Source organism: Macaca nemestrina, chromosome 3 (genome assembly GCF_043159975.1).
Source record: "Macaca nemestrina isolate mMacNem1 chromosome 3, mMacNem.hap1, whole genome shotgun sequence".
NCBI classification, from domain to species: Eukaryota; Metazoa; Chordata; class Mammalia; order Primates; family Cercopithecidae; genus Macaca; species Macaca nemestrina.
The window spans coordinates 83,814,432-83,837,127 of NC_092127.1; the positions used below are offsets into that span (position 1 = coordinate 83,814,432).

The following is a 22,696-nucleotide window of genomic DNA, read 5'->3' on the forward strand; positions in this document are numbered from 1 at the left end:
GTGGCTTAGAGTAGCAGAATTACTAGCTACCTTGGAAATCTTTCAGTAACCATCAGCACAGCCACACTCATGTGCACCTGCTGCCTATCAGCTCCAGTTGTTTGCATGATTCTTAAATAAGGGATAAAAAAAAGTATTAAGCAACTGTTACAAGTCTTTGCAAATCTACCATTTGTCACTGGAAAAAAATGTAACTATTAACTTTGGCTGTAGCTAGAGAAGAAATGATGGGGAAAATTTGATAAAAGAAATTAAAATTTAAAGATGCAATATTTAAAAATGTTTTTGAATTACACATAAAATTACATAAAATATTTTCATAATATTAAAATTATATAAAAATGAAGGTATGAGGTTGAACTTTCAAGTAATAACCAAGATAACATAATTTAAATACACTTCTCCCTAAATAAAGGAGTATAAAAAGCTATAAATTCAATCATACTTAAGGTTGGAAGGTGATATAAATGAATCAGAAATTCAAATGAGTATTTTTACAACAAATTGTGACATATTTTTCGTCAAAGTAACTGTCATTATCATATTAAACTGGATTTTCACATCTTCAATTTCCTAGAAGGGGGCAGGTACACTATTGCTACTTACAAGTTGACTGCTTATGAATAAGCATATCACAATGCTCAAGAAACAGCAGCATAAGTAAAAAATATTTAGGGCAATGTTGCAGATGTGAGATTGTAGAGAATTACACATTAATACAAAGTTTTAAACCATTTTTTTATTTGCTAGATTTTCTAAGTGAAATATCTGAATCTAAAGAAAGCAGGAATTTGTTGTTGTTGACTGTCCTGTGTTAAAAGGGATTAAAGTCGCTTAGCAACCTCTGTGTTGTAGAAACCAAGATAAAAGAAGAGTTGGTTGTCTATCACCAGCTCTTCTAAGATGGAAGAGTGCAAGTAAATAGAAAAGCACTATTTCTGCAATGGTGCTTTGACATACATTCTTCATCACATGACAAAATAAAAATCATCAAGAAATTCCCAGGAGAAGGAAAATCCTCCAAAAGCATATTGTGACTAAATGGAGAATTTACAAACCACTACCATACAGACACACACAAAGACAAACACACACAATAATAAAAGACATGGCCAAGAAGCATACAGATCGTAGCTTAGAAAGGGAGACTGCATAGTAGAAACTTTGTTAAAGGCTTTAAAATATTCGAGATAGAAATATAAATGAGCATAAGAGTGATGATTTATAGAATCAGAGACTATTTTTCAACTTGGTTTTATAGAGGCAAACAAGGAATAAAGATTAAACTAGGACAGTACATAATTAGGGAAGGCAACTTCACATGGAGGGATAAATTTGAGGATCTGAGTTAAAAGAATGAGAAAAGGGCCAGGCACAGTGGCTCACACCTGTAATCCCAACACTTTGGGAGGCTGCAGTGGGTGGATCACCTGAGGTCAGGAGTTCGAGACCAGTCTGGCCAACATTGTGAAACCCTGTGTCTACTCAAAACACAAAATGAGCCAGGTGTGGTGGCACGTGCCTGTAATTCCAGCTATTCAGGAGGCTGAGGCAGGAGAATTGCTTAAACCCGGGAGGTGGAGGTTGCAGTGAGCCAAGATCGTGCCTCTGCAACCCAGCCTGGGCAACAGAGTGAGACTGCCTCCAAGAAAAAAAAGAAAAAAAAAAAAGATAAAAGGGCAATATCAATTAGAATGTGAAATACTGTTTGTGACCACGGAGATCATGGAGAATATTTACATTTTAGAAAGATTTTTAAGTGTCACAAGATTCTAAATGCAGTAAATAAGCTCTGAAATAAACATAACTTTGCTTCCTAGTAAAACAAAAAAGATAAAATTTAAAAGAACTCAATAATTGTAAAACACATTTGTATATATTTCATATATCTACAACATCAGAGAAGCACAGGCATGTAAGAATTTGTATTTTCCTCCATGTATTAATGATTAAGATTTTGGAATATGAGAAAGTATTTTTAGACCAGGAATGAATCAAATCACCATTTTAATGTTATCACTGAGCAAAGTAGAATTTGGCAAAAAGAAGCCACTGACTCTGTGTTTAAAGAAGCTTGTCTGAAAAGTCCTTCATGCCAAGTTGACTCAGGTTCATAGGCCATGAGAAATCAATACTGAAAGTCTTGTCATTGATTTTGGATGAGAAACTAAGTGAAGCCTGGAGCATCTAATTCCTTACACTTGGAGATGTGAAAGTGTCATTTCTATGATAGGTTAACAGCCAGCTGACCAGAAAGGCATAACTACTGCAACCTCCAAGAAAAAACCAGTGAAAGCAGGGAGACAGACAAATGAACAACCCTTAGCAGACACATTTTATTTCAGCCCAGTAGCCATTAAAAACCAGATACTCTGCATGCTAGAAAAACTTTCCTCTTGGGCAAGACAAGTAATACTGAAGAACCTAATAGTGGGATAAACTTAATCATGCCTCACTAGGAATGCAGCTGCTTTAGAGGATCTCACTGTAGATAGTCTTCCAGTGGGATGTCAATCTTCCCTCAAACATGTGCCACTGAAATGACTTAATACTCTAGGTTTATGCCAGGTCAGGGTACACAGGTCACCTAGAGCCATGAATGAAGTCATGCATTATCAAAAAGCATGTCAGAGGTGACACAAATCATCTAAGTGTAACAGCTGACTACAAATTACTTTCTATTATAAGCGCTCATTTCCCAAATGAAGAGGATATTTTTCATTTTTTGAGGATGGTGAAAAAAATCCTCACATAAAATTAAACAAGATTTTTTATCTTGAATACTTTGAGAAAAAGGATGGAGTCTGTCTGTAGGTACACGAATTTGCCTTGTAGCCTTTGCAGTATCATTGGCATTGAATGAAGGCAACTGAATTATGCTCATGGACTCTAAGGGATATCCCGATCACCTCCCCTACTTCTTTTAATGAAAGATTTGTGTTGATTCTTCATTGCAAACAAGGTTGTGGGTCAATTAAGAAGGAGACGAAGTTATTTTTCCTAACCCCAAATTGGAAAATGGAGGTCAAAAAGACAACTCAAAATGAAACACTATAGCACCCGATAAAAGAAAAGACATACTTTTATCACTGATATGGTTAGGCTTTATGTCCCCACCCAAATCTCATCTTGAATTATAATCCCCATAATCTCTATAATCCCCATGTGTCAAGGGAGAGACCAGGTGGAAGTAATTGGATCCTGGGGGTGGTTTCCCCCATGCTGTTCTCATCATAGTGAGTTCTCATGAAATCTGATGGTTTTATAAGTGTTTGGTAGTTGCTTCTGTGTTCATTTCTCCTTCCTGCCACCTTGTGAAGTCGACTTCTGCCATGACCGTAAGTTTCCTGAGACCTCCCCAGCCATGCTAAACTGTGAGTCAATTAAACCTCTTTCCTTTATAAATTACTCAATCTCAGGCAGTACTTTATAGCAGTGTGAAAATGAACTGATACATTCAACTAGTTTTTTTTTATTAACATTTTTTCAGATTGCCTACATTTTTTAACATTAATAAACTTTATAGTCAAGTTGATTCACAGTAAAACAGTAGAAAGTTCCCATATACCCCTGTCCCCACAGACCCACAACCTTCCCCACTATCAACCTCCCATACCAGAGTGGTATATTTGTTACAACTGATAAACCTACAATGACGCATTTTGATACCCAAAGCCCATAGTTTACATTAGGGTTCACTATTGGTGATTACATTCTAGGTTTCTGGACAAATGTACAATGACATGAATCTACCACTGTATTATTATATAGATCCATTTCATTGCTCTAAAAATTTGCCTATACATTCCTCCCTCCTCCTAAATCCTGGAAAACATTGTTCTTTTTACTGTCTCCATAATTTTGACTTTTCCAGAATGTCATGTGGTTGGAATCATACAGTATTTAGCCTTTTCGGATTAGCATCTTTCACTTTATAATATGCATTTAAGTTTCATCCATGTCTTTTTATGACTTAATAGCTCATTTCTTAGTGCTGAATAATACTCTTTCATCTGGAAGTACCATAGTTTATTTATCTACTCACATATTAAAAGATATCTTGATAGCATCCAAGTTTTGTATGTTAACAATGTGTATGTTACATTGTTAATGCTGTTAACAATGTATGCAGGTTTTTATGTGGATATAAGTTTTGTTTTTGCTTTTTTTTGTTTTGTTTTGTTTTGTTTTGTTTTGAGATGGCGTTCTGCTCTGTCACTCAGGCTGGAGTGCAGTGGCACGATCTCAGCTCACTGCAGCCTCCCCCTCCAGGGTTCAAGTGATTCTCCTGTCTCAGTCTCCCTAGTAGCTGAGATTACAGGCACACACTGCCATGCCCAGCTAATTTTTTGTATTTTTAGTAGAGATGGGGTTTCACCATGACGGCCAGGCTGGTCTTGTAACTCCTGATCTCAAATGATCCACCTGCCTCCGCCTCCCAAAGTGCTGCAATTACAGGCATGAGCTACCATGCCTGGCCAGGACATAAGTTTTCAAGTCCATACCATGGAGAGTTATTGCTGAATCATACGGTAACAGTATGTTTGTTTTGTAAGAAACTGCCAAATTGTCTTCCAAAGTGACTACACCGTTTTGAATTCTTACTAGCAATGAATGAAGGTTCCTGTTGCTCCACATTCTCACCAGCACTTGGTTTCATCAGTGTTCTGACTTTGGCCATTCTAACAGGTATATAGTGGTATCTCATTGTTGTTTTAATTTCCAATACCCTAATGACGTTTGATGTTTAACATCTTTTCATATGCTTACTTGACACTTGTGTATCTTCTTCGGTGAGGTGTCTGTTCAGGTTTTTTGCTCATTTTTAAAGTTGGGTTGTTCATTTTCAAATTGTTGAGTTGTAAGAGTTGTTTGCACACTGTGGACAATAGTCCTTTATTAGAAGTATCTTTTGCAAATAATTTTTCCATCTGTAGCTTGTCTTCTCATTCTCTTAATACTGTCTTTCACAGAGCAGAAGTGGCTTGTCTTCTCATTATCTTAATATTGTCTTTCAAAGAGCAGAAGTTTTAAATTTTAGTTAAGTCCAGCTTATCAATCATTTCCTTCATGTATCGTGCCTTTGGAGCTGTATCTAAAAAATGTCACTGCCATACCAAAGTCATCTAGGTTTTTTCCTATGTTATCTTCTGGGAGTTTTACAGTTCTGCATTTTACATTAGGTCTATGATTCAAGTTAATTTTTGCAAAGGGTATAAGATCTGTGTTTATACTCATTTTGGATTTAAAAAAATTTTGTTGTTGTATGTGAATGAGTAGTTTTTCTAGCATTATTTGTTGAAAGCCCATCTTTGCTCCATTGTATTGCCTTTCCTCCTTTGTCAAAGATCATTTGATTATATTTATATGGGTTTCTTTGGGCTCTTTATTCTATTCCATTGGTCTATTTGAATATTCTTTCACCAGTACCCACTACATTGATTATCTGAGCTTTCTAGTAAGCTTTCAAGTCAGGTAGTGTCAGTCCTCTGACTTTGTTGTTCTCCTTAAACACTGAGTTGGCTATTCCGCTCTTTTGCCTCTCCATATAAACTTTAGAATCCTTTTGTTGATATCCATAAAACATCATGCTGTGTTTTTTAATGGCATTGCACTAAATCTATAGATCAAATTGGGAAGAACTGACATCTTGACAATGTTGAGCCTTCCTATCCATGAACATGTAACATCTCTTCATTCTTTAGTTCACTGGTATCTTTCAGTAGACTTTTGTAGTTTTCTTCATATAGATCATGTATATATTTTGTTAGATTTATACAAAAGTATTTCATTACTTGGGGTACTAATGTAAATGGTAATGTGTTTTTAATTCAAATTACACTTGTTTATTGCTGGTATATAGGAAAGTGGTTGGCTTTCTTTATATTAAATTTGTATTCTGTAACCTTACAATAATCACTTACTAATTCCAGCTTTTTTTTTTTTTTTCTAATCCTTCGGATGTTCTATATAAACAACTGACATCTGTGAACAAAGACAGTTTGATTTCTTCCTCCTGAATCTGTATGCTTTTCATTTTCTTTCCCTTGTCTTATTGCACTAGGTAGCATTTCCAGTAGGAAATAAAGTGGTAAGAGGAGACACCTTTATCTTGTTCTCGATCTTAGCAGGAAAGCTTTGAGTTTCTAAAAATTAAGTATGATGTAAGCTATAGGTTATTGTGTATTTTCTTTATGAAGATGGGAAATACTACCATATCCCTAATTTTATTTTCCTTACATGGATCTGAGTTTCTAACCTATATCATTTTCTCTCTCTCTAAAGAACTTTAAACATTTTTTTCAAGGGTGTCCAAATTCAATTTGTTGAATTTCAACAAATTCCTGAAATTTTGTTTCTTTAAGACAGTCTTTATTTCTTAACTTCTGATGGATAATTTTGCAAGGTTCAGAATTGTAAACAGCTGGATTTTTCTTTCAACATCTTCAAAGTCTCACTCTACTCTCTTATTTGCATGGTTTATGAGGATATGTAAGATAAAATTCTTATTTTTGCTCCTCTATAGGTGTTTTTTCCTTCTGGATTCTTTCAATTTTTTTTTTTTAAATCTTTGATTTTCTAAAGTTTGAATATAATATGCCCATGTGCAGTTTTGGGGCATTTATCCTGCCTGGTGTTCTCTGAGCTTTCTGGAGAAGTAGTTTGGTGTCTGACACTAACTGGGGGAGATTTTCACACACTATTGCTTCAAATATTGCGACTAATCCTTTCTTTTTCTAGTATGCCCATTACATGTACATTACACCTTTTGTAGTTCCCTTGCAATTCTTGAATATTCTGGGGTTTTTTTTCCCCCAGTCTCTTTTCTCTTTGCATTTTAGTTTTGAAGTTCCTATTATTATATCTTTATTTCAAAGATTTTTTCTTCGGCTATGTTCAATCTACTTATGAGCCTATCAAAGGCATTTTTAATCATTTCTGTACACTATGCTTGATACTTGGCATTTCTCTTTGGTTCTTTCCTAAAATTTCCATCTCCATATTTACATTATTCATCTGTTCTTGTATGTCATTTTTTTTAAATCCCTCAGCATACTAACCATAGTTTTTAAAAAGTTTCTGGTCTGATAATTCCAATGTCACTGCCATATTTGATTCTGCTTCTGATGCTTATTCAGTGTCTTCGAACTGCATTTCCTGCCTCTTAGCATGCCTTATAATTTTTTGGTTGAATGACAGACATGATATACTCAGTAAAAGAAACTGCTGTAAATAGGCTTTTAGTAATATGATAGCAAAATGTGTGGGAAAGGGAAGCATTCTTTAGCCTTATGATTTGGTCTCACTCTGTGGTGAAACTACCCATGGACTATGAACTTCACCAGTGTTTTCAGTTCCCCTAGGCTCCCTAACATGGACAGGATGGTTTGAGTTGTCTACACTTACATATTTTCCTTCTCTATGTGGAAAGCTAAAAGGGGGCTGAACTTAGGTATTTCCCTTCCCTTTGGGAGGTTAGGCTCTTATAAAATCCCAAAAGTTTAGGCTCTGATAAAATAGTTTCACTTGAGGGCAGGCTTGAGTCCAACAAAATGCTCTGACATATTTCAAGATGGTTCCTTTTCTTCTCCCCTTAGGGAATTTTCTCCAGTATTCACTGTGAACACTCCTAGAGGTTAAACTCACAAAAATACAGGTCCTTCCATAACTGAGTCCTCCTGGAGTTTTTAACCCTCCGACTTGCCCACACTGAACAACTGCCCACACTGAGCAATTTTTCAGTTACGGTTCAAGTTTTCCTACCTGGCACTCGTTCCCACAAAAATTTTCCTTGTAGGTTTTTGCCCCAGTAAGTTGTGATTCTTTATATCTACCTGTCTGCTTCTCTAATATCTGATGCAGTTGTTTGCCCTATAATCTCATTTTTCTGACAGATCTAAGAAGAGTCGTTAATTTTCCAATTTATTCAGCTTTTTACTTATTGTTAGGATGGAGTGGTGGCTTCTAAGCTCCTTACATGCCAGGTTGAAACCCAAAGTCTCAGTATTTTTTTTTTAAGTTTTTTGTTTTGTTTTGTTTTGTTTTTTACTTTAACCATATGTCATCCCAGAAAAATATTGATCTCCTATTCCAAATACATTTTAGGAAATAATAGTGGCAAGAAAATCTGTAAGCATAGTCTAGTTCTCGAAAAGGGTTGTTTTGCAATGTACAAATACATTTCTTTAGAAGAACACAATGATAAAATATCTTTTAAGATCTATCAAATAAGGGGTAGGCTTATGAAATTCATACATGTATTTGCTCTTTTCTAACTCTCTCTGATACCCCTAAAATTTTATTTATATATGAACAGTATAGCTATAGAACAAATTGAGGCTTTGGGTAGAAATATAATTAGCATACTAAGTTCATGTTTATAATTGTTTTGTTAATATATATATTGATAGGGACTGCTATGGTTCTTTGAAGTCATTGCTACCTACTCTTTTAAGAAATATATACAACATTTTTGCATGCATATATTTCCTCACATATATCTACCTAAGTCAATATTTTATTAAATTGAAGTCTTCAAGAAGTCTCAAGATTTTTCTCAACCAATATTAATCTCCATTAGATTATAATCTTGTTTATATGTCACTTTTTTAACAGGAATCCTAAGAATATGAGCCTAATTTAATAAATGTTGTAATTTACCATGTAATATTTGAATAAATGAGTTCTTGGTCTGCATTTGCTAAGTAGTAGAGAAAACAAATCAGCAAATCCCTTTTCTCCTCATGTCATCACCTTTGCATTCTTGTAGCAAATTACGTCATTTTCAAAACTAGAATTTCTTTATTTCCTTTACTGACTAAAATGACTCATTCTTATTTGCAGATTTTTAGTAAGATTGAGTCTTTTTTGTTTGTTTGAGACAGAGTCTCCCTCTTTTGCCCAGGCTGGAGTGCAGTGGTGCAATCTCAGCTCACTGCAACCTCCGCCTCCTGGGTTCAAGCCATTTTCCTGCCTCAGCCTCCCAAGTAGCTGGGAATACAGGTGCGCACCACCATGCCCAGCTAATTTTTTTTTTTTTTTGTATTTTCAGTAGAGACAGCGTTTCACCATACTGATTAGGCTGGTCTCAAACTCCTGAGCTTGTGATCTGCCCACCTCGGCCTCGCAAAGTGCTGCGATTACAGGCGTGAGCCACCACGCCTAACCAAGATTGAGTTTTTCTTAAAAGATTAGTCTACGAACTTATTTTGGTAACTGGCACACAGTGGATGGAAATTTTATGCACATTTTCCTCTTAGAAACTAAGGACAGGTAAATTTTTTATCCTTTGTGTTGGCATGCAGGAATAAATTTCCTCTTAAGAAGAAAATTTATATTGTTGAGAGGTCTGAGAAGCAGATACTTTTTCATATGTTCTATTCTCTAAAGGGATATTTAAAATTTGGTTTATAAAAATAAAACTAATTTGCTTTCTGCTCTGAAAAATAGTATCATTGTATAATAAGAGAGTAGCAGCACAGCCAACTTGGAAAATGCTGTTAACTGCCCATATCAATTTTATTACCAAAAGTATGTCATCTACTAGAATACTTATGATGAATACTCTTTCCTCGCCGAAATATTTTTTTTAAGTTGCGTAAAGAGTTTATCAGTTAATCAGTTTCAAGTCTTAAGACCATTAGTATTCTCATTATATGACAAAATTACATATACTTTCTATATTACATTACATGTACATTACAATACTTTCTGTATTACAGAAAGTATACAAACAATCTGCAAGAGAAACCTTGAATTCAACTTTCATAGTTCTGAAATGTTTCTCATAAACATACAGGCATTTGAATGGAACACTATTCTTTTTCATTGAAAAAAAAAAAAAAAAACAAGGTCACTTACAAAATGCAACGTTAACAAATAGTGTTGACCTTAAACAATACAGGTTTGAACTGCATGGGCTGCTTATATGTGAATTTTCTTCCACTTCTGCCACCCCTGGAACAGCAAGACCAACCCATCCTTTTCCTCCTCTTCCTCAGCATACTCAAGATGAAAACAACAAAGGATGAAGACCTTTATGATTATCTACTTCCACTTAATAAATAGTAAATAGATTTTCATTACCTTGTGATTTTCTTAATAACAGTTTCTTTTCTCTAGCTCAGTTTATTGTAAGAATATAGTACATAATACATATCATAGAAAATACATGTTAGTCAACTGTGTGTGTTATCAGCAGGGCTTCCAGTCAAGAGCAGGCTATTAGTAGTTAAGTTTATGGGTAGTCAAAAATTACATGTGGGTTTTTGACAGTGCAGGGGGTTGGTGCTCTTAACTTCCATGTTATTCAAGGGTCAAGTGTATTTATTTAAGGTCTGTGATGCATTGCAAATAGACATACACGAACACACATGCATGTACACACACACACACACATCTACTTTGCTGAGCTCAAAGTTCAGTGAAATTTCACAAAATTTTATCTTGCCCAGGTCCTTCATTTTATAGATGAAGAAACAGTAGGCTTTCTGCCCAGTATCACACAAAACACCAAATATATAATCTAAAGACAACCATGACTTTTTGCTATACCAAATATATACCAATTCTATCTTACCTGTCCGAGAAATGCATGCTATGGACATATGAAGGTGATGATAAGTCTCGGAAGATTAGGAAATAGGCTTCCAGAGCAGATAAAGGCAGGCGTATGAAAATGAATAATGCAATCTGGAAGAAAGAGAATAGTCTGTTTCTGTAGGTTTACCCACAGCTATTTTAAAGTTGTTGCTTCACCTTCTTCACCATCCCAGGTACTGTATTGTTCATTTGACTGTAAATGGGCAATCATTACACAGGCAGCAGGGAACATCATCCTTTATAAAGAGGCAGTTGTAGCTCAAGAGTTGCATCTTGGTAGCACCAATACAGAATTTAAGGATTACAGAAGAAAGTTACACTGATGGTTCGAAGAAAACTGTTTTAACCTCTAATTTTTTGTCTTATTCTAATCTTCCTGTCATTTTTTAAAGAACAAAAGATGAATGAGGAACTACTGGCTTGTTTTATCTTATTTGGTTATATGATTACATATTATTTCGATCAATAACATATATTAAAACTCATTAATCAATGCTTCTCTAATTTCAGAAAGTTCCCTATACTTGGAAACAAAATAAAGAACTACTGTAACAATTTGCACTTCATTTTCTTAGCATGGAGCAGAGCATTAATCAGTATCATTTTTTCATGCCACTAAATCTTTGGAATGAGAATTCTTTAATAGTACTGGTCTACATCCACTAAATAAACATTACAGGCTTATAATGTGCCACGCACTGTGCTAGACACTGGGGATAACACTTTGAATAAAACAGAAATGGAACTCCCATCATGGAGCTCAGAAATAACATTGAAATTCTCCTGGATTTTGAGCCAGCAATAACAGCAGGAAGAAAACTGAGCTCAAAACACTCTGAATTTATTTCCGCCATTTAAAAAAATGAATGAAGAAGGTATTTCAAACCCAGAAAAGATATTTTCTCATCATGATAGCAGATGTTAAAGATATCGGAAACAGTGCAATTTCTCCTAGTGCAGAAAGAGGAGGAAGTTAGTAGACACACAACTGAAATAAAGGAAGCAGAAGGAAGAACACAGGCAGTGCTCATCTTGCAGGAGGCTTGCACACCCTAAGTCTATTTATAAATCAGTTATTCAAAACTAACAAGTAGTGTCGCACATCATGTTTATATTTTGAAGTAGCCACAACAGGTTTGTAAACACACAATGTAATTGAAACACTAGCATCAAAAAAGAGTAGTTGCCAATATAAATGGTATTTTAGTGACCAGTGTTTCCTTGGCTCCAGAAGCTCCTGGAAGATTGTCTCAGCTATACCTCATGGATCCAAAAGCCTAATTTTACCTATAAATAATCAATGGATATTTTATCTATCTTCAATTTCCAATGAGGAGAAATCAGTAAAGACAAGACAACACTGGCAGCCTTAAAGAAAAAAGCAGTAAAAATAAGATTATTTCATTATCATTTTTTAAAAGAGATGGGTTCTCACTGTGTTGACCAGGCTAGAGTGCAGTAGCTATTCACAGGCACAATCATTGTGCACTACAGCCCCAAACTTTGAGGATCAATCTTCCTGCCTCAGCCTTCCGAGTAGCTGGGACTACAGTCATTGCCATTTTAGAAACCATTTTCATTCACTCCAACTTTCCACAAATATTTATTGAGTGCCCACCATGTGCTAGCCACTGTTTGGTATGCTGACGCTACATGTCAGTGACCCAAACAATGTTCCTCATTTCATAGTACTCACATCTACTGGGGACAGCAGACAATAAAAATGTCTTAAGAAAAGCAGAAACATTTTGCCAAGGGTTGATAAACTATGCAATTCCCATCAAAATACCACCATCATTCTTCATAGAATTGGAAAAACAATTCTAAAATTCATATGAAAACAAAAAAGAACCCACATAGCCAAAGCGAAACTAAGCACAAAGAACAAATTGGGTGGAATCACCTTACCTGGCTTTATACTAGAAGGCCATAGTCACCAAAACAGCATGGTACTGGTATAAAAATAGGTACATAGACCAATGGAACAGGACAGAGAACCAAGAAAGAAACCCATAAAATTACAGCCAACTGATCTTTGACAAAGCAAACAAAAACATAAATTAATGGGGAAAGGACACCCTATTCAACAAATGGTGCTGGGATAGCTGGTAAGCCACATGTAGAAGAATGAAACTAGATCCTCATCTCTCACCTTATGTAAAAATCAACTCAAGATGGATCAAAAACGTAAATCTATGACCTGAAACTATAAAAATTCTAGAAGATAACATCAGAAAAACCCTTCTAGACATTGGCTTAGGCAAAGACTTCATGACAAAGAACCCAAAAGCAAATGCAACAAAAACAAAGATAAATAGGTGAGCCTTAATTAAACAAAAGAGCCTCTGCACAGCAATAGGAACAGTCAGCAGAGTAAACAGACAACCCACAGAGTGGGAGAAAATCTTCACCATCTACACATCTGGCAAAGGACTAATATCCAGAATCTACAAGGAACTCCAACAAATTAGCAAGAAAAAAACAAACAATCCTATCAAAAAGTGGGATAAGGACATGAATAGACAATTCTGAAAAGAAGACATACAAATGACCAACAAACATATTGAAAAAAAATGCTCAATATCACAAATGATCAGGGAAATACAAATCAAAACCACAATGCGATACTTTATTCCTGCAAGAATGGCCATAATTAAAAAATCAAAAAACAGTAGATGTTGGCATAGATTTGGTGAAGAGAGAACACTTCTACACTGCTGGTGGGAATGTAAACTAGTACAGCCACTATGGAAAACAGTTTGGAGATTCCTTAAAGAACTAAAAGTACAACTACCATTTGATCCAGCAATCCCACTACTGGGTATCTACCCAGAGGAAAAAAGTCATTATATGAAAAAGATACTTTCACACACATGGTTATAGCAGCACCATTCACAACTGCAAAAATATGGAACCAACCCAGATGCTCGTCAATCAGTGAGTAGATGAAGAAACTGTGGTATATTTATATGATGGAATACTACTCAGCCATAAAAATGAATGAATTAATGGCATTTGCAATGACCTGGATAAGATTGGAGACTATTATTCTAAGTGAAGTAACTCAGGAATAGAAAATCAAACATCGTATGTTCTCACTCATAAGTGGGAGCTAAGCTATGAGGATGCAAAGGCATAAGAATGACACAATAGACTCTGGGGACTCAGGGGAAAAGGGTGGGAAGGGGGTGAGGAATAAAAGACTACAAGTAGGGTGAAGTGTATACTGCTCAGGTGATAGGTGCACCAAGATCTCACAAATCACCACTAAAGAACTTACCCATGTAACCAAACACCACCTATTCCCCAATAACCTATGGAAATAAAAAAATAAAATTAAAAAAAGAGAGAGAGAAAATAAGGCAAGGTCAAGAGTGATAGTTCTGTTAGACAGAATGGTTAGGGAATTTATCTCTGAAAAAGTAACACTCAAGGAGATTTTAGAAGGAAAGATAGAAGCAATACCTGTGGCTCTCTGAAGGAAGGGTGCTCCAAGAGGAGGGAACAGCAAGTGTAAAGGCCTAGAGGAAAAAGGATGCTCTTCTTGTTGCCAGGACAGCAAGAAAACCAAGGAAATTAGAATAGAATGAGGGACAGTAGTGGCAAGAAATGGAATCAGAAACACAAATAGCAGCCAAGGACTGGTGGGTCATGAAAAGGGCTTTGGCTTATATTCTCAGTGAAACAGAGACCCATTAATGGTTTTAAGCAGAGGAGAGGCATGACCTGACTTAATTTTTAAATGATCACTTGAATTTTTGTTTGGGTAAAAACCCACAGTGAGGTAAGAAGGGGGAGCAAAGCTAGAAACAGGGAAACCCACGACAGGGAAACTGCACTTTTCAAAGTAACACATGAAGGTGGTTTGAACAGAGATGGAAATTGGTGAAATGGTGTGAAGTAGTCAGATCTTGACTATACAGGTAGAGTCAATAGAACGTGTTGGAGGATTGGTTATTCCTTTTCTCTCTGTTGTTTCTAGTGTTTCCTTCATTCCTTAAAGCTAGGCAAGATTATGTCCTTTTGGGTTTCACATTTATTTTTAAAGATTGCTAAGCAGTGGAAAATGATGACATTTAAGTTTTATCTCTTTTCTATTACCTATTATTGAACAGCAAGATAGGTAACAGATATGAAGACTAGCAAAGTATCTTCAAGGGCCCAGAAATGAAAATAGTTACACCTTAGATCTGTACAGGATGAACCTCTACTGCTAGGACTATTAGCACAGTCGACTCTGCCTGGGCACTATAATACTAAAGCATTATATGGGAATATTGAGGGCTTAATAAACAACCACACACACCAAGTTCTGAAAATTAGTCAATCATGAACTCCAGCAGTATTATTTTTAAAAGGGGAGCAAATAAAGTACAGTGAAACTATTATATACATGTTGTATTTGTACATATACATGTATATAGATATACATGTGTATATACATATATACATACTACATATATTACATGTACATATACTACATATACTACATGTATACGTAGCATATGTGTACACCTATATACACATACGTATACGTGTACACATATATGCACTTTTCTTAATTTTAGTTGTATTGTTTTCAGATATAGTTAGGTAAAATTTAATTTTCTTTGTTTGCCTAATTTTCCCACAAAATTTAATACATTTTATAGGATTTCAGCCACAAAATAGGCTACCATTAAAAAGAAACAATCAGAGAATAGAAAATTGACTTTTTGGGAATTAAATTTCAACTAACAAAAATATCAAAAGTTGAGAAAATAAAATATTCAGAGATAAACAGATTAAAAATATGTGAGGGAACTTAATAAATAAGAAAAATCAGTTCACAAGTTCCAATGCACCATTAACATGAGTTTCATAAAGATAGGGAGAAAAAAAGAAGAAATGATCAAAGGTACAATGGAAGAAAAGTACCTAAAGCTAAATAAAGACAGTTGTTTCCAGATTGTACAGAATCATGAAGTCCTGAGAAGAATACATTTTAACAGAGCCATATCTGGAGAAATTTCAGAAGTGAAAAGATAAAGATCCTAATAAACGTGTGAATAGGGAAAAAAGTTATCTAAGAAAGACAGAATCAGATTGGCATCAGATATCTATCTCATAAGCAATACTAGATGAAAGGTAACAATGTACCAATGTTTCCCAAGTTCTGAGAGAAAATTACTTTGAACTTACGGTTCTAATCACAATAATTTATGAATGCACTATGAGGAAAAATAAAAGGTATTTTGAACATGTAAGGACTCAGCACAATATTTGTAAAAACCTTTTTTTTTTTAAGAAGAAAAACAGTAGTAAAAAGAAAAATAATAATCAAATACAAAGACATGAGACTAAAGCAATAATAGACATAGCCGGGAGAAAAATGAGAAGAAACTCTAAATTAGAACAGAAAAATCAGACTTCAAGAAGAAAGTGTATTTCATTCATCAAATGGTATAATTAAGAAATCTGAAAAAATCATTGTGATATGATGAAAATGTTTCTTCTGTCAACAAGAACAAAAAATGCAATTAAAAATTTCAAGAAAACTGGAATGCTTACAGGAAAATCTAAGTCCAAATGTGAAAGAAACAAAAATGTGGCATAATTTTGAGGAACTGAAAGAATTTAGCAAAAGGGAATCCATTTTACCCTAATGCTTAAAGTAGCATCCTTAGAACAAGCTAAGTTTTAGTGTCACGGGATCAGTTTTTCCTTTTCATGTTCAACCATACTGCTTGGTGTTACAGTGAATTTTATTTATTACAATCATGACATTGTAAATGATGGGTTTTCTTCTTCAATTAGCACTGAGAAATGAAGCACAAGAGAATTAACTATAGATGCAAACCAGAATATAAATATTATAAATTTAGCAATAGGAAGTAATGATATGGAATACAGGAGTTCACAGAAGGCAAGAAAAGTAGCTGGAATTGAAGAATATTAACTTTCACATCTTACATAGTGGAGACTCAGAAAGGTATGGTCTGACACTGATAAATAATTTTTTAAAGCAAATGCATTATTGTGGGTAAGAATAATAAAGGCATACTTATGACTGTAGTATTTAAAATAGTTTTTTTTTGTTTGTTCGTTAGCATGCTCCTATGTATTTTGAAAAGTTACTGTGGAAACTAAGCAACCAATCAAACATTTCATTTAGTGTTCTGTATTTCCCTAAGTGCAAACTTAGAAAGGTACTCAAGAGTCTCCCAACTTATACATGGCAATAATCAGTAAGTGTTATTGAGGGTCTGCTATTCATTTGCTTGCACGATAATTATTGTGGGAAATTCAATAGATATACAAGATGTGATCCTAGATCTCAAAGAAACTTCAATCTCAATGAAAGCTAACAGTTTCTGACATACAAATAATGTATTTTTAAACCATTAACTATTTTAAGAGACACTCAAAAACATCTTTCACATGGGCCCAAAATTCCGTGACACTGCCAGGTAAGGAATTTCCATTCTCACAGGAAGCTCCTGATTAGCACACCAAGACAATTATCTTTTTTTTTTTTTTTTTTTTTTTTTTTTTGAGAGGGAGTCTCCCTCTGTTACCCAGGCTGGAGTGCAATGGCATGATCTCAGCTCACTGCAGCCTCTGCCTCCTGGGTTCAAGTGATTCTCGTGCCTCAGTCTCCTGAGTGGCTGGGATTTCAGGCACCCGCCATCACACCTGGCTAATTTTTGTATTTTTTAGTAGAGACGGGGTTTCGCTATGTTGGCCAGGTTGGTTTCAAACTCCTGACCTCAGGTGATCTGCCCGCCTCAGCCTCCCAAAGTGCTGGAATTACAGGTGTGAGTCACCACACCCGGCCGACTATCATCTATCTTTAAGCAAGGTATGCCAAAATTTTGTCTCTTCTTTCTAAAAATATGATATAAAATAGAGGAAAAACCAGTAATATCTACAGATCTTAGTACTTTCTAAATAATGCCTGCTATCGTTTAATATTTCTATGGACAAACTTGTATCCTTTCATTGTATCTAATAAAGACAATAAAGGATGATGGTGAAAGGATGGTACTATGAGCTCATAATTTATATCTTGATTGAAACAATAAAAGGGATGGAAGTAATCCTTCATCTCTCCCCCGTGAGCCAATCTTCAGAGGCTGTGCTGTTACACTTGTGCAATCTCCCTGTCAGGTCCCAATACTGAGAAAGCTATGCCAACTCTAGCACCTGTTCAGGCAACTGGGAACTCACACCTTTTGAGCAGAGGCTAGAAGCATCCTGGGAAATTCCTCAACTGACCGGTCTATGAGTCCTATTAATTTTCATCTCATTATGCTTTTAAAAAAATCAAAGTATTGATTATTTCCTATGAGCCTCTATATTCCAGAAGGGTAAAGACAATGGCTTTCTTCTTGCCTGATACACAGTTGCTCAACACATGCTTGAAGAGTAAACAAATATTCGTTCAATCACTACAATTTTGCCAAGTAACATGCTGGCTGTTTTATTTATGTTACTTCATCTGATCCTCTCAGTAATCCAAGAGATAAGAATTATTAGTTGTTCTCATTTTACAGGTGGAGAAAGTCAGGATTCTAAACTAGATCTTCCTATTGCATGATCTCACTTACATGTAGAATCTAAAGAAGTCAAACTCATACAAGCAGGGAGTAACATGGTGGTTGCCATGGGCTGGGTAGTAGGGGAAATAGGTTGGTCAAAGGGTACACAGTTTCAGTTATACCAGATGAATATTTAATATATTCTGGAGATCTAATGTACATCATAGTGATTACAGTTACTACTGTTTGGTATCCTTGACTACATTTGAGTAGCTCTTAAGTGTTCTCACCATAAATACAAAAAAATGACTGAGAGGTGATGGATATGTGAATTAGCTTGATTGTAAAATCACTTCACAATGTATATGTATATTAAAACATCACACTGTATCCCTTAAATATGTACAGTTTTGTCCACTGTTTATTTGTCAATTATACCTCAATAAAGCTGGAACACACACATATACACTCTTGAATCTTTCTAGCTCCAAACACCAGACTATTTGTTGGCATACAACTGTTTAAGAGTTGATTTACATTGATTATGAACAAAGAGACAATGGAGATTTACAAATAGGGAGATGCCATAGATAATTCAAAATTTATAGAGAAGTTATTTAACCCCATGTCTTGGTTTCTTCCTTAGTAAAGTGGGGAGAGAAATAGCACCAACAAAAATATAGATGATGTAAGAATTAGATAATCTCTGGAAAGTGCTTAGCATGGTACTTAACCCAACATAAGAACTTAATCAATAGTAGCTATTATTAGAAATATACATGGCTTTTATGCTATTTGAGGCAACTGACTTTACCTTCCCATGCCTTCGTTTTCTCATCTGTGAATGCAAGGAATGGGATTAATGAGTCTCTAAAGTCCTTTCGGCTGGTAACAATCCATGATTGTATGTTTGAAAATAAACTACATTTTTGATGAATTGTTTACTGAAATACTGAAGTGAAGGTGGTGGCAATCCAGGTGGCAGTGTCTTATAAGCAGTTAGAAACAGCTCTAGTTTACAAATCTAGATCTAAAATATAAAAATATATTCAAACACACACATACATACACAGAATTAAATCTGTAATTCAGGGAAAAAGATGAAAAGCTCAAAAAAGGTAGATTAAAAAGTCTGATAATTTGTTACAAGCAGGAAAAAGAGTTTAAAACAGGTATTTTAAACGTTCATAATTTGTGATAGAAAATTTATTCTTAATTGAAAAATTTATAGTCTCCTGATTTTTACATTTTTTTCTCATCCTTTTAGACAATTATCCATGCTAAGCACAGTTGCTGGTGTTTAGTTCAATAAATACCACTAGTTTATCATTGCATATTTTCCAAAATTACTTCTCACCTTTTCCTTCTCTTTATCATTAAGCTATCACACAAAAGGGGATTCTCTCCCCATATTATTGCAGATATAGGCTCTTCAACAGAATCCTAATGTTAAGCAAAATAGTTCTATACAAACAGTGATTTTGGAAAGTATTTCTATATGTAATACGAATGGCATATTTTCACAAATAAAATGTAAATAATAGATACACACTTAAAACAAGAAAATGCAGCTTTTGCTCCAACTCTCTGTTTATATGAAGGTATGCAGCAACGTTATTAATAAAGATGGTGAAGTTACTATACTAGCTTCTAAAAGAGTTTGAGTCAGCTTGATTATGAAAGACAGTAACACTCCTCAGGGCTTGTCACCTTCGGTTCTTGAATACTAAAGTGCTTACTTGCTTGTCAGGGTTAAAAGCTACTATTTTAAGTTCAAAGTGAAAAGCTCCTTTCAGGTGGTAATGATAGTTTAAAATAAACAATGTGAGGCAGGTAAAAGCCTCCTTTAGGCATCTACCATGTTTCCCCTTCAGTCAGGACAGTGCTTTCTTATTCTGTATCAATATTCATGATCCAGGTCATTAAACAGTTAGTGAGACAGACACCACTCTTTATCCCTGTACCCCACTGTTAAACAACTGCAGGCTTCAGAATTCTGGAGCTGTGTGTAAATATGAAAGCTCCATGTGTTTGACCCATGTGGGAAGGCATTAGGGTAACCTGGGACTCCTATGCAAGAGAGAACTCCCTCGCACGAATGTTACCATCACGAAGCAAACTGTTTGTTTTGTGTGTTTGGTGCCTCAGTTGTCTTCTACAGGAACCACATAAAAGTAGTTTATGCAAAAAACCCCGAAGGTTTTGTGCACCTTCAAGATATTAGGGAAAATGCAAGACATCAGTATATTTTCGTTTTATATTTCTAGACAGAGACTTTTACTATAGTCTGTTTAACCACTTCTACCAAAGAGGATTCAGCTTAAATATGAAAAGTTCAAAACACATACACACACTTAGTAGTAACTGAAAAAAAGATGAACAGCCTAAAATTTCCACATTGCTCCTTGGTATGCATCACATTCAATCTACCATTTTGATATTTTATAATACAGAGACAACTGTCACTCAGTCTCATCTTTATGAAGATAGTCTATGCACTGAATACATCAATGTTTATTGCCTGCTTGCTCCTTCAAGTGAAACTAAAGTACAGTCAAATGAAAGTTATATTTAAATCCTTTTAGCAGAAATTCATTAACTTATAGCCTTAATCAAATTCTGAGCACTTGCAGCTTATATCCATATATGATTTACTGTGAAATGGAGGTCTGAGAAAGAAGGAAAATATTAATGTTCTAATATAAGATAAGATGATTTTTGTTAATGCTCAAGAGTGTTCAGTCACGGCTCTGCTCTGTGCAGGAAAAGTACACCCATAAGTAATTTCACCCAAGCTTTTACTATTTAGGCCGAGGATAATTGAGAGAAATACATCATTTCTAGTCCGGCACTAAAAAAGCAAGTTGATAAATCAAGCAAATAAGAACTTTTAAAAATCTACAACCTACTCTCACCATATCTTAATTCAATGTATCGGAAATGTACAATAATAAATTGTAAGTGATAAACACTAAATAAGTAATATCTTTTCATACCCAGAAGGCTGTTTTTGCTCTGCAACAGAATGAAAAAATATCTATCCTTAGATTTCATTGTTAAATGAGTCACTCTTTTGGTAATTTCTTCTAAATGAGAACAGCTTTAGATGTTAAATGGCTAAAACCTGAGTTTCCATATGTAAAAGATTTGGTCAGATAATATTTAAATTATGTCAAATATAAAGTTCTCTTATATCAAATATTACTTAAAGAAAAACACCTGTAATCCCAGCACTTTGGGAGGCTGAGGCGACTGGATCACGAGGTCAGGCGTTCAAAACCAGCCTGGCCAAGATGGTGAAACCCCGTCTCTAGTAAAAATACAAAAATTAGCCGGGTGTCATGGCAAGTGACTGTAATCCCAGCTACCCGGGAGCCTGAGGCAGAGAATTGCTGGAACCCAGGAGGTGAAGGTTGCAGTGAGCTGAGATCGCTCTGCTTCACTCCAGCCAGGGCAACAGAGGCAGATTATGTCAAAATAAATAAATAAATAAATAAATAAATAAATAAATAAATAAATAAAAATAAAAATAATTTAAAAAAACAGGTTTGGTGATTGGCTTAGCTCTTGGGAAAAGATCCTTTATTTTTTAAAAATATGTCATTTATAGTATCACATTTCAAAGACTGATTTTTCCTATCTTTAGAAAGGTAGTGTAATTACAAAAGCAAATTCTATGAAAGAAGCAGTCAAATGAGCTAACTTTTCAATTAACTATAAATTTCATCTTTCATGATCTAATTTCAATTCTTTGTTAGGCAAGAAGCCTTCTATTTTGGATGATCAATGATGACATCCATCTCAAATGATCCTTAGATGCAATACAAAAAGAACTCAAATTCTGTTCATACTTTAAATATTCAAACCAGTCTGCTTACAGCTAAAGAATAGCACCAATACACATACACCAAATACACATGGTTAGACATTTAAATTCTTGATGCCTTATTTTTTTTAATTTCAACTTGCTTTGTATTGATAAAAATAAATGAAAAGCTCTAAAAATCAATTTGGGATAGAAGACACATTCCCTAAATATAGAGACTTAAGGCTTTGTTGTCGTTGTTTTAGCTCTAGGTCTTGATATGAAATTAAAAATGAAGGAGGGTTGAGAGAATTTACCGAGGATGCGGAAAGGGGAGAGACAGGTATAATAGTATACTAAGGAGCATGATTAACCAAGAGTTTTCTTGAGTGTTTTCTGTTCCGACTGTTTAGTTTGGGAAGTCATTCATGAATTCTCTTGCTTTTTAAGATGCTTACAAATATCAACTTTTTTTTTTTTTTTTTTTTTTTTGAGACGGAGTCATGCTCTGTCGCCCAAGCTGGAGTGCAATGGCGCGATCTCGGCTCACTGCAACCTCCGCCTCCCGGTTCAAGCGATTCTCCTGCCTCAGTCTCCCAAGTAGCTGGGATTACAGGCTTCTGCCGCCACGCCCGGCTAATTTTTGTATTTTTAGTAGAGACGGGGTTTCACCGTGTTGGCCGGGATCGTCTTGATTTCTTGACCTCATGATCCACCCGCCTCGGCCTCCCAGAATGCCGAGATTACAGGCGTGAGCCACAGCGCCCGG

General features: G+C 35.2%; 1 protein-coding gene across 3 annotated transcripts in view; it reads right to left on the reverse strand.

Annotated features, from left to right (window-relative positions):
• The window catches only part of LOC105486308 (tet methylcytosine dioxygenase 2), a 131,515-nt gene that overhangs the window by 95,891 nt on the left and 12,928 nt on the right, over positions 1–22,696 (reverse strand). For 2 of the 3 annotated variants that reach the window (XM_011749143.3, XM_011749145.3), the window contains exon 2: positions 10,580–10,692. The exons of the other annotated variant lie outside the window; for it this stretch is intronic. The gene's annotated coding sequence lies outside the window, so the exon portion shown is untranslated. The remainder of the gene's footprint in view (positions 1–10,579; positions 10,693–22,696) is intronic. 3 annotated transcript variants of the gene reach the window in all.